Genomic DNA, 13,721 nt, shown 5'->3' on the forward strand with positions numbered 1-13,721 from the left:
GGATGACATCATTTGGGGGGAGGAGCCAGCAAAATAAAAACCACAAATAATCAAAGTCGCCACCAACTCTGCAAATATGGAGTGACACATGTACTATTATGGGGGCATAAGCCCCCCCCCCCAAAAAAAAAACCCAACAAAAACAAGAGGGCAGGGCAATACAGAGAAAAAAGCTTCTTGGGGATGGCAGGATAAGGGGTGAGAGGAATAAAAAGTGAAGTAAAGATGAACCATTTGCTCTTCTGTGATTTGAGGATGGAAGTGGAGGAAGCAGTTGACTGGAGCCCTACCCTAGTCCTAATGAGCTGGGGGCGGGGTCCCGGCTCGGTGACCACGCCCGCCGTCTCCGATTGGGTGGGCGTTTCCTTCCCTTGGTCCCGCCCCTTCGCTGCTGAGCACTGTCCCTGGTGCTGAGCCCGACGCTGGCGAGCGAAGAGCAGCTCACGGGGACAGGATCTCGCAGCCCAGATCCCAGGTGAGCGAGCCTCCTTGTCCCAATGTGCTCGTTGTCCGTGTCTTGAAGTTTGTCCAGTCCCTTCCTGACTCTCGTTTTTAGCTTTTATTCTTATTAATTGCTGTAATCGTCCTATTTCACGGATGTAAGGCGGCTTAGCAAATGGAAAGAAACCTGGAACCTCGGCTGATCCAAACCACAGACCGAGTTGCAACTCTTGAAACCCTGCTCTGCTAATCTCTTGCTTCATTGTATTACGATTTTGTTAAACGAGTAGAAAAAATGAAAGATGAGGTTAGATTGGGGGGGGGGGGGTATTTTCCTGAGTCGAGTCTGGGGTTTCGGAAGAATGACTGAATTCACCATTTTGGATTTATTTTCCTTGAATTGTAGCAACAGTTTTAAGATTGTTTAGCTGCACTAACATAGGAGCCAACTTTTAACAATTCTTGGAGGTGCTAAACCCAATGCAAATTGCTTCTCTGAACGCACTGCATGAGTTTGTTCAATGTTGGGAGGGGGGCAGTTCCCTGCTCAAGCACCCACAGAACTGGCTCCTACAGGCATTAGCATTAAGCTGAGACTACAGCTCTATTACGGTCATTTGTCTTATTGACTTCCTGCAGCAAAGTTATGAATTGTGGGAGTTCATGATTATTTAATATCTACTGTTGTTTTTCCTACTATAATAAATTGCCATAGAATTCTGCTTAGCATTCAGTCTGCCTCAGCTGACAGCATCTCTGACTACTCAGCCTTCACACCATCTGTAATTAAACTGTGGCTTGCCTAACTGGAGAATGTGGTGAAATCAGTTAGCTTAGCGGGGTTTAAAAAAGGCTTGGATAATTTCCTAAAAGAGAAGCCCATAGGCCATTATTAAGGTGGCTTAGGGAAATCCACTGCATATGGCTAGGAGAAAGCATAAAATCTGTTTTTCCACTTTGGACCTGGGTTGGCCACTGTTGAAACAGGATACTGGGCTTGATGGACCTTCAGTCTGTCCCAGTATGGCAAGCCCTATGTTCTTATCTGCTTTTTTTTTTTTAAATGTGAGCTTTGAAGCAAAGTGTGCTAGCTGACAGTTTAAATATGAATTACATACAACTCTTAGTACTATTTCTATAGTGCTACCATGGTTGAAAACAACCCTGGTGATGACTCTGGGGGACCTTACCCTACTAACACAAACTAATCTCTTTTTAGATCTGTAATTCACCAAGTCAGTAGGACGCGAACCCGCCTTCATGGCAGCACTATACAGCAAACATGTAAGAGACAGCGCCTGCACAGAAGAGCTTACACTTGGACAAAAATAGCAAATGTTGATCATGCAGGAAAATACAAAGCGATAAAGAGGGTCAAGACGTACAGAGGGAATGAGAAAGAAATATGTAGAGTTAGGACTTAAACATACAACCTAGGTTACGAGCCAGAGTCGGTAGGGGTTGGTACAGTCCGACTGGACCCTTGCTGCTATGGGACAGGAGGTGTTCGTGACTTGCCTGTTATTGGATTAGGGACGAAAGCTCTGCTTGCCTCACCCAAGCCTTTGCTCTCCTTGTCACTGTGTGATTCTTTTCTCAGTGCTAAATATACACACAACACCCAAGGTGTGTGAGCAGAATTACCGAGGTGTTTGACACTATCAGCTTGCCTCTCTTGTCCTTGCCACTTTTTTTTTTTTTACTCATGTAGTCTCTTTTGTTAAATTGTCTATTTTCACACTTAAAACAGAATATTCCTTAATTCTGTATTAGTCTGTTTTGACTAGAGTAAGCTCCTTCATGTACAGCAATAAGTGATACTAGTATAGAATGTATATACATACATCTTGTGGTTTTATTTTTTTAATCTCTTAAAAACGAGAGCGTTACATTAAGAGAAATAGTGAAAAATCTGTTTTCATTGTTGCTTGCATAAATGAATTCCTCTGGATTTAAGTGTATCACCCAATGCTTTCATTGTCTCTAATTACAGTGTAAGCGAAGCCGTCTTGCGTAGTTCAAAGCAGCTGCAGTCCTCCAAAGGCGCAGACTTAGCTGCTTCTTTCTGCCCCGTTTTCTTGCTTCATCTTTGAGCGATGCCCAAGTCTTGGTTATTTTTGTCCTACGATGTTTTATTTATGTTTTCACAATGTTTTATTTAAAAAAAACTGTACTTTTGTATTATAAGCACACTGTTGATAATAAAATGTGTTTCCCTGTGTGCCTGTTTCAGGTATGCGTGTGGGGTTCTGATGATAAACCTCGTTGTTGCTGCATTCTTGCGTACTGGGGGATAATTTCAAAACCTTTGCTATTTAAGCTCCAAGGTTGGCCGCTGCTTTAGGCGCTGACCACAGCGTTTAAAATTACATCCAGATATTCAGAGCCAGGTGGGTGCTAGTGCCCACTGAAATTATCTGGTCCCGCTGCTATTCAGGGCCAATGCCTGAATATTATCCAAACTGTTATCTGCTATGGAGCCAGATAACTTCTAACTTGGCCGTAAAGATTTACATTGGCATTATCCAGATAAATCAGTTTACAGTTTATTTAAAATTTGACACAACACTTATAAAAACCTTCTAAGCCTTGTACAAACTAAATCAAGATACAGGACATTCATACAAATAAAAAATATTCCATAAGTATCAAAATAATAATATAATAGAACAGTTTTATACCACAGGACCGTGAAGTCTATGCGGTTTACAATAATTAGAAGATGTTACAGTTTGAATGGATTTAGCAATGTTCTGCTGGTTAACAATGATAGAAAGATGCTACAAGTTGAGTGGAATTAGCAAAGTCAGAAACTAGTGATTAACAGGTCTAGGGCTCAGTTATTGTGGGATGAGGTTAGTTGCCTAAGTACTTTAGGAACAGATATGTTTAGGCATTTCCTAAATTCCGCATCAGTAGTAGACGTAAGCAATTGCTCTAGATCTTTACCCCATAATGCTGCCTGATGTGAGAAAAGAAGTTGATGTCTTTTCAATTTACATCCTCTAACCGGTAGGGAAACAAAATTTAAGTGTGAGCTTCTCTTATGTCTGTTGGCTGAGAAACAGAAAAGGTCAGTTATGAATTTAGGGGCTAGACCGAATAGTACCTTGTAACAGAAACAGCCAAACTTGAACTTCACACGTGCCGATGGAGACTGTTTCTGTTACAAGGTACTATTCGATCTAGCTCCTAAATACATAACTGACCTTTTCTGTTTCTCAGCCAAGAGACATAAGAGAAGCTCACACTTAAATTTTGTTTCCCCACCGGTTAGAAAATTACTTACATGACATTCAGTTCAATAGAGAATGACTAACAGGCACAGGGGGGAACCAGAAGAGCCTAGAAAGACAAAGGGTAGGAAGAAAAACCAAGGTTGCAGGAATCAGATAGCAAGAAAAGCGGATTTAGGTTTCAAATGCGTCCTAATATTGGGGAGTGAATGCCAGAGCTGAAAAGATAACTTTTCCCTTGAGTAAATGGCGGTTTAACTATTTAGAAACCATTGCTGAGAATTACCTCCCTTTCTCTCTCTAAGAGAAACTACCTGCGCTCTACCCATAATGAAAAAGGGAGGTTTGCATGCAATAGAAGGACAATATTATAGGAAACAAAATTTAAAATTTAAGAACTAAATATCAAAATCTAGCACCAAGGGCCAGAACCAAAGTTTCCTGGCATCTGGCATCCTGGATGATGAAAGATTAAGGGATCCCCACCAGCATGGCTTTACAAAGGGAAGGTCTTGTCAATCCATCCTGATAAGCTTCTTTGACTGGGTAACAAAAAAAAAAAAAAAAACTGGACGAGGGCGAGTCCCTGGATGTCGTGTATTTAGACTTTAGCAAGGCTTTTGATAGTGTTCCACACCGTAGGTTATTGAACAAGATGAACTCAGGACTAGGAAAAACACTGACAGCATGGGTACAAGACTGGCTTAGCGGCAGACTTCAAAGCGTAATGGTGAACGGTATTCCCTCAAAAACGTCAAAAGTGACCAGCGGAGTGCCACAGGGTTCGGTATTGGGCCCAATGCTATTTAATATCTTTGTTAGGGATCTAACTCAGGGACTTCGAGGCAGAATTACATTATTTGCTGATGATGCTAAACTATGCAACATTGTGGGCAGAGCAACAGAACCTGATAGCGCAACCAGGCCCAGCACTATGGAGCAGGACCTGCTTTTGTTGGAACAATGGTCAAGTACTTTAATGCCAAAAGATGTAAAGTAATGCACCTTGGGAGCAGAAACCCAAGCAGAACATACACCTTGAACGGTGAAAACTTTGCAAGAACCACTGCAGAAAGGGACTTAGGAGTTCTCATCCAGGATATGAAAGCTGCAAATCAAGTGGAGAAAGCTTCAGCAAAAGCTAGACAAATGCTGGGTTGCATCAGAAGGAGCTTTATCAGCCGAAAGCCTGAAGTCATAATACCGTTGTACAGATCCATGGTGAGACCTCACCTGGATCACTTCCAGTTTTGGCCACATTATCAAAAGGATGAAGAGAATGGAGTCAATCCAGAGAATGGCCACTAGGATGGTCTCGGGACTTAAAGACATCCCATATGAAGAACGTCTGACCAGACTGCGCTTATATTCTGACTAACTCACCGCCCTCCCCCTCCTTGGCTTATCAAGATCCACTGGGGGCCAAATTTTATTACTGTCTATACTCTTGTTTTAGCTCCATATTTTTTATTATTGTCCACGCTCTTGTTTTAGTTGCCTAAGTTTTGCTTTTGTTCAGGGCAAATCAGGGCAGCAGCAGGCCACGAAGCAGCATGTTTAGAGTGCTGCAGCCCCTGCTGGAGTAAGGACGTTTGTCGGGACCATGGGGCGGGAAGAGAAGAGGAGCGGTGGCAAGGGACTAAGGGAGCCGAAGTTAGGGTCAGATGGGAGGCTGAACAGGGGTTCGGGTGTGCCGGGGAGAGGAGCGAAGACGCCGCCGATGACCAGCCAGAGAGAGAGATTCGCGCGCATGCGCACTCCTACCTCAGGTGCCCTACATCTCATGGAAAACGGACGCACGCAGGCGGGAGTGCACATGTGCGGCTTAGCGTTTTATTATATTAGATTCAGTGTCCCAGTAAATTAATATATGTTACAAAACAAAGAACTAAAGAACATAAGAATAGCCTTACTGGGTCCATCAAGCCCAGTAGCCCGTTCTCATGGTGGCCAATCCAGGTCACTAGTACCTGGCCAAAACCCGAGGAGTAGCAATATTCCATGCTACTGATACAGGGCAACCAGTGGCTTCCCACATGTCTTTCTCAATAATAGACTAAGGACTTTACCTCCAGGAACTTGTCCAAACCTTTCTTAAAACCAGCTACGTTATCCGCTCTTACCACAACCTCTGGCAATGCGTTTCAGAGCTTAACTATTCTCTGAGTGAAAAAATATTTCCTCCTATTGGTTTCCAAAGTATTTCCCTGTAACTTCATCGAGTGTCACCTAGCCTTTGTAATTTTTGATGGAGTAAAAAATTGATCCACCTGTACCCGTTCTACTCCACTCAGGATTTTGTAGACTTCAATCCTATCTCCCCTCAGCCGTCTCTTTTCCAAGCTGAAGAGCCCTAACCGTTTTAGGCTTTCTTCATACGAGAGGCGTTTCATCCCCTTTACCATCTTGGTCGCTCTTCTTTGAACCTTTTCTAGCGTGCTATATCTTTCTTGAGATAAGGAAACCATAAGGATAAGGTCAAGACTAGTAGAACACAGAAATTGAATACTGTAAATAGGAATGTAGTTTCAGCACTTTTATACATCACTGGAATGAGAAAGGACATGAAACAAAAGATATTAAATTTTTGTATTCAGAGTAATAAAACCAAGGGCTAGGAGGAGGAAATATAGATCAATATTTGTTACAAGAAGAATAGAAAGTAATATGAATTATAGTCATTTACTCCCAGGAGGTTTAAATTAGGATAAAGATTTTATTCTTCATAAAATTATAAAAATGGATTGGAGTATTATTGATTTGTAATCTTTATTTTATTTATTAGACTATTTATATGACCGACTCATTAGTTTATTTTTCATCTTAAGAGGGTAGAAATAAGTTATGAATTACAACAGTTATAACCCTTATGACATCACCGCTCAAGATTGCCGCTTAGGTCTACAGCTCCGCGGGGCCCAGCGTGTATTTGGTGATAAACAACATTTTTTGCTTACAGTCAGCTTCTTTATGTGGAGCGTGAGTTTCTGGAAAGGATTTGGCTGTTTTCACATATCGTTCCTCTCCCTCCCAACCTCATGGCGAGGCTACAATGGAGGCAGAGCGAGTGGCATGTTGTGCAGGATCTCAGCGGGGTGCGACTGCCGATCATGTACTGCTGGAAGGAACTGATCCCCTGCTGGACTTTCACCAGATGCTAGAGGAAATCAAATTGGATCTAAAAGCAGTTCGATCTGAGCTCCCCACCCTTTCTGCAGATTTACAGGACAAGATTAAGGAGCTTGGAGGCAGGGTGCTGGAGAGCGAGGCGAGATTGGAGGAACACCAAGACGCATTGACGGTAGTGGAATCAGCTGTTCAGGATACATATTTGCTACACAAAACTGAGGACCTCAAGAACAGGTCCCGCAGGCATAACCTACGCTTTCGAGGCCTTCAAGAAGCCCCCGATTATGACAACTGTGGAGCGACAGTACAGTGGTTGGTGGGCAGATATACTTTTTGTTCAGGAGATTCATTTGCTCTTACATAGACATTATTTACCGGCTCTTCTGGCATCTAGCTGATTCCATGCTAAGACCAAGGGGGGTGGGTATTTTGCTATCTAAATCCCTGCCCTGGCAAATCCAACATACAGTGGGTTGCTTTCTTTTGGTTCAGTTACAGCAGTGGTCTCAAATTCGTTGCCTGGGAGCCACATGCAGGTACTATTTTGAGGCCCTCGGTATTATAAAGAATGATTCTTTATGGAAAACTTGTGCCTTAAGTGTCCAGCGGTCCTTTCTGGAGGTTGCTGTAACCTCACGCAAGCGCTTTCCTGTGTCTGTATGCGATTGTGAGCTGGAGTCTAATCGCGTGCAGATGCAGGAAAGCGTTTGCGTGAGGTTACAGCAGTGAGGCGGGCAACATTCCAGAACGTAAGGTAACTATTGGAGACAGTGCAGCTTATACGTGTGTCTGGTGCTGGAGGAGGTGAGAGCAGAAGGCAGTTGCTGACGCGACCGCCAGACACTTAAGGCACAAGTTCTCTATAAAGAATCATTATTTATAATACCGAGAGCCTCAAAATAGTTGGTCCAAAATCTTCTCTTGCTATTGATACTTTAATGTCTTATTAAAGAAGTGACAACTTTATGAGGTAAGTACCTACAAATCCAAAATGTGGATCATCTGAAATTATCAGAAGCAATTAAGGAAAGATTTATAAACTATAACCATTACAGTGCAACATGCAGAAAGTGAAAAACTATCAACTATTTTTTTCTGCAGCCCTCCAAGTACTTATAAATCCAAAATGTGGCCCTGCAAAGGGTTTGAGTTTGAGACCACTGAGTTACATGTATATTATCATACATACACTCTGTTGACTATGCCCCTAACTCAGCTCAAGGGTATTTTTTGTGCAGCTATCTCAAGAAAAAAAAATCCCTGTTTTCCTTTTTGATTTTTATCTGCTGCTTTCCCAAACCAGCAGTAAACTTTAAATTCAGCTATCGCAGGACCTTCCTGCACCTCTCCGCAGTTGCTGGTCTACCCCCTTCGATGTCACTTTCTTGTTCTGGAGCAGAACCAGTAGCTGAGGGGAGGTGTAAGAATGTCGCACAATGACTAAATTTAATTGTAGAGTGCTGCTGTTGCTGGTTTGAGAAGCATACAGCAGCAGTGGGGAGGTGAGGGGGCAGGATACTGGATGGTGTTGGGAGGGAGGGAGAGAGAAGGAAGAAGGATACTGGCATGAAAGGGTAATGGAGGGAGAGGGAAGTGGAGAGAGAGAGGAGCAGATGCTGATGGAAGTAGGGTGAAGCGAGAAAGAAGGGGCAAATGCCGATTGAAGTGGGGTGAAGTGAAAAAGAATGGGGCAGACATTGGAAGTTGGAGGGGACACAGATGCTGGACGGAAGGAGTAGAGAAAAGAGGGAACGTGACGGAAGGAGGGGTTAGATAAAAAAGGGCATATGCTGGATGGGGGGGGAAGAGGATAGAGTTAGTGAAATACTGGAGGGGTGAGGGAGAGAGGTGGCAAGCTGTAGGTAGACAAAATGACAACAGGGAAATTGGGGACTGCATAGTAAGAATTTCGACAGATGCAGAAAATTGAGAAGGGAGAGGAGAGAGAAAAATGCCAGCCCATGGGGGCAGGGGTAGAGGGAAGGAGGAGGAGAGAAGAGAGGATTGCCAGATCAATGGGGGTGGAGGGAGATATGGAAGGGGGAGGTAGACAGTTTCTGGAAGGGGCAGAGAGAGATAGGGCAGTCAGTAGATGGATGAAGAGAGTGTCGAGAAGATGAGGAAAGCAGAAACTGGAGATGACAAAAAGTAGAAAAAAAAATTGTTCATTTATTTATTTTTTTTGCTTTAGGATAAAGTAGCATTGTAGCTGTGTTGATAAACGTTTAAAAATGGAAATAAGGGGTGGTACGGGGGCGGATCAAGATGGCGGCGATGTAGAAAAGCTGCGAGAGACGCAGCAAACATTTTTTACTCAATACCTTTGAACCGATGCCCCACTCTAAGAGGAAAGGGATGCTCAGGGCTTCTTCCTCGTCGGCCCTGATATCCACCCCAATTCAGCAGACGATGGACCGCTTCCTCACGGCTTCTCCGGCGCTCACATTTGCCAGAGTGGAGAGCTCGGCGTTGGGCGGTGATGGGAGAGAGTCACTGGCCCTTTCGGGCATTGAAACATTGTTGTCTCCCTCAGCTCCCATGACGCCTCCGTGCCCGGCAACCGCTGAAACGCTGCGGCGAGAGTCACACGCTCCCGGAAGTGGAGACGTGGGGTCTCCCGGTGAGGGCACAGCGTCGACGGCGGGACGGCAGATGGAAACAACAAAGAGAGGGGAATCTTTTTCCTCTCCGACAGAGGTTTCTATAAATAGCATCTGGCAATTGCTTCAGCGGATGGAAGGAAAAATTGAAAAATCAACTGAAGAGGTAACAAAATTAACTGAAAAATTGGAATTGTTGACTGGGACAGTTGAAACTATGAGATTAGAATATACAAGCCAAGCCAAGCAGATGCAGGTGGATATACAACATTTACAACAATTTAAATTGGATTCAATTAAAGATAGTTCTACTATTCATAAGAAGTTAGAACAATTTGAAAATTTTAATAGGCGTTTGAACCTCTGCTTCTTAAATTTTCCTCAAACTCCAGGTGTGTTACCTATTGATTTGTTGAAAAGATACTTCATTGAAAATTTGGAAATTTCTTCAAACTGTATTCATCCAATTAACAAAATTTATTATTTACCAAATAAAAAGATGCCTGGAAGAGAAGATGATGAAAATGAAAATCAAATTGGAAATGAGATTGGAAAAGAAAGGGTAGGAAAGACAAATGTGATAGACTTTGCAAATGTGACGGTTTTACTTGAGCAAACAATAACATCTGAGACGGATAGAGCAACGTTATTAGTATCATTTGTTTTTGAGCAAGATATGAATATGATTATGAAATTATTCTTCAAAAATTCCCAAAAATTATTTGGGGGACGGAAAATATGGATATACCCTGATGTTGCTAAGACTACACAAGAACGGAGGAAAGAATTTCTTTCAATGCGACAACAGACTGTAAACTTAGGAACAACTTTTCTTCTGGCATATCCCTGCAAATGCTTGGTTAGGTACTTGGGAGTTAAATATGTTTTTTTCTCTCCTAACCATCTGAAGGAATTCCTAGATGTTAAGAAGATCATCAAGGATTGAGGGACATTGGTAGTAATGGGCGCTTGATACATTATGCCTTTTTCTTTGGTTTTGTATTCCTGTAAAATTCTCTCAAAATTTACGCTTGATCACCCCCCTATTATTGTGGTCTAAGAAGGGGTTAATCAATATGGTGTATTGTAAGAGTTTTATTGGTTTGTAATTTTCTTCCCTGTATTTAATATAACAAGAATTATTCTTGTAAAATTAGTTTGTATAATTATAAATAAATAATGTAAAAAAAAAATGGAAATAAGGTGATCTTTTGATTGAACTAATTGTAATATATTTTTGACCAATTCAGGGACCAAAACCCCCTTCCTCAGGTCAGAACAGGATACCATAACAGCAGTATAGTTTACTGACCCGAAGAAAGAGGTTTTGGGCTCTGAAAGCTAATTGAAACATGTATTGGTCCAATAAAATGGTATTATTTAATTTGTAAAGTCATGATTGTTATTTCTCTTTTTTGTCAAATTTATATCTGCTATCTTTATATTTTGCACAATATTAGGGGACATTCATCATTGTTTCTATTTCTGTGGTGTTGCATTGTATGCAGAGTACAAGACTTCTTGGTGGTTCAGGTAGGGTTATCAGAGTTTAGTTAACAAAAATCTGGACCCAAAGCCCTGCCCCTAGGCCCGCCCAGTTCTAATCAGCCCTGCCTAGTTCTAGGAAGGGGGGGGGGGCATCTGCACATGCGCAGTTGCCCTCCCGACGCAGTCCCAAAGAAGAAGCTTTTCAAAACCCAAAGTGCTGGGTTTTGAAAAGCCGTCCGGATGCCAGACATGCCCTCTAAAAAGGACATGTCCAGGGAAATCCAGATGTCTGGTAACCTTAGGTTCAGTTTAACTTTTGTCTTCACATTTCTATTTTTAGTTTGTGATTAGTCAAACCTCGGTTTACGAGTAACGCAGTTTAGAGTGTTTTGCAAGATGAGCAAAACACTCCAGCAAATTTCAACTCGCAAAACGAGCAGTCAAATACCTGTACGCACAATATATGCACATCATGCGTCGCACTGCCGAGCACATCGCGCACAATTTACCCGCCAACCCTGCCATCCCCCCAATCTTGGCGATGTGCTCAGAGCTGGGCATTGGGACGCTGCGAAGCCTGTTCTCCTCCACCAACACCATTATAGGCCTGGGAAAGCACGGCGAACACCGTCTGTGGCTTCGCTGCTTCTGTTCCACACAGCAATGCCACGCCAGCTTCTTGCGCCTTGAACGCTGCAGCAGTACTGAGCCCAGCCCTGGAAGCAACGGCGGCTGCTGGGACAGGAGCAGCCGCACCGGGGAGCCAAGTACTAAACTTGAGCATTACCGGCCAAGTACTAAACTGGTTCTCAAGCTTCCTAACTAACCGTACTTACCAGGTCCACAGCAATGGAACCTTCTCCCATCACTGGCGCAACCCCTGCGGAGTCCCACAAGGCTCCCCTCTATTCCCCTCCCTTTTTAACATTTACTTGGCCCCCCTGGCACGGACACTTGCTGACTTAAACCTAAAATCATTCATATACGCAGATGACATCACCATTATCATTCCCCTTACTTCATTCACACAACAGACGGAACAACTCACCTCCTCCGTCCTCACCAAACTAGAACTATGGACCTCACAATTCAAATTAAAACTGAACACCGAAAACAACGAAATTTTCCTGGCAAGTCCTAACCATAAACTTACAAACACCTCCCTGAAATTGAACGGCCTAGATTATCCTATCAACCACACCATAAAAACCCTTGGAGTCCTCCTAGACAGATGCTTGACGTTCGAAGATCATACCAGTGCCCAGGTCAAAAAATGTTTTTACTCCCTCTGGAAACTTCGCAACATTAAACGCCACTTCGACCACCTCTCCTTCCGTCTTCTGGTCCAGTCACTAATCTTAAGTATACTGGACTATTGTAACATCATATACCTGGGATCCTATAAAAACACCATCAAACATTTAAGAATAGTTCAAAATGCTGCTGTCCGCCTCATCTTCGGCCTCAAAAAATATGACCACGTTAGCCCCTATTACACTAAACGCCACTGGCTGCCGGTGGAGGCAAGGATCATCTTCAAATTCGCCTGCCTCTGCTTCAAAACCCTAGCAGGCTCTTCTCCAATCTACCTAACCGAGCACCTACCTGTTCTCCTTTCCTTCCCTGAAAGGCTGCCTCTACAAGAAATTTCTCGACAGATCCCTTGCATTCCAAGCGGGCAAATGGAACAAATGCCTCACAGCACTCATCTCCAATTCCCCCCCTACCAAATGTTCAGGAAGTCAATCAAAACCTACCTTTTTGATAAATTCCTCTAACTTCTCCCCCCCTCTTCCTTGCCTCCTCCTCGGACCTTGACTTACCTCAGACTCGACTCCTCCAATCCTGTCAGCCACCAAATGGCTTAACAAAATGGATCACCCTATCCATCTAATCACCCCTTCTTCGTTACCTCCCTTACTAAATGCCTCTGCTCTGCTTTATCAAACTCCGCAGTATATATCACCGCCATATGTAACACTACTGTATGAACTCCGCTATATATACGCAACTTACAGCAAATGTAACTTCTCTGCAATTGTAACCAACCTAAAAAATAACTTCACCGTAAATGTAGCATCGCCGAAAATGTAAATGTAGCTATGCCAAAAAAAAAAAAAAAAGGTGTAACTTCGCTGTAATATACAGTCTCTTCATCTGTTAACCGCATAGAACTTCCATGGTAATGCGGTATACAAAAATAAAGTTATTATTATTATTAATTATTATTATGTATGTGACGTGGAAACCACATAGTTGTATACGGTATATACATTTTTTAATAAATAAATTTGTTTTTGGGTTGTGGAACGAATCAGGGTTTCCACTATTTCCTATGGGGAAATTTGCTTTGGATTACAAGCATGCTTTTGGAACCAATTATGCTCACAAACCAAGGTACTACTGTATTTAGTCCATACTGGGCGAATGTGTGTACGAAAGACCTGGTCCTCTGTTAGCATTGACTGTGCAGGATCAATCTGGACTAGTCTGGCTTGTTTAGTTTTACAGTGAGTGTATTGATGTTCTCCTGCTCACTGCAATATGTAAGATGCTGCATTTTCCTAGTTACACTATTGTGTGACAGATTATTACTAAAAATCATGTTTCTCATATAAAGGAGGGGGGTGTTAAAAAATGATGGGCCCTGGGTGTCACATATGCTGGGTATGCCACTGGTAGGAGTCTGATCAGCAGACAAGACTCTTGTTGCCACATCAAAGGCAGACAAGACACAAAATTAATAATGCCATTTAACAGTAGTTCACTTGAATCTAGAAGCAGCTTCTGCAGTTCTTTTTAAATCATGGAATTCAGTTGCCATTTG

General features: G+C 42.8%; 1 protein-coding gene across 1 annotated transcript in view; it reads left to right on the forward strand.

Annotated features, from left to right (window-relative positions):
* Positions 1–388: 388 nt before the first annotated feature.
* CAMKV (CaM kinase like vesicle associated) overlaps positions 389–13,721 on the forward strand; it is a 102,808-nt gene continuing 89,475 nt past the window's right edge. Inside the window, exon 1 of the mRNA XM_033926003.1 lies at positions 389–475. The gene's annotated coding sequence lies outside the window, so the exon portion shown is untranslated. The remainder of the gene's footprint in view (positions 476–13,721) is intronic.

The sequence above is a fragment of the Geotrypetes seraphini genome, chromosome 17 (genome assembly GCF_902459505.1).
Source record: "Geotrypetes seraphini chromosome 17, aGeoSer1.1, whole genome shotgun sequence".
NCBI classification, from domain to species: domain Eukaryota; kingdom Metazoa; phylum Chordata; class Amphibia; order Gymnophiona; family Dermophiidae; genus Geotrypetes; species Geotrypetes seraphini.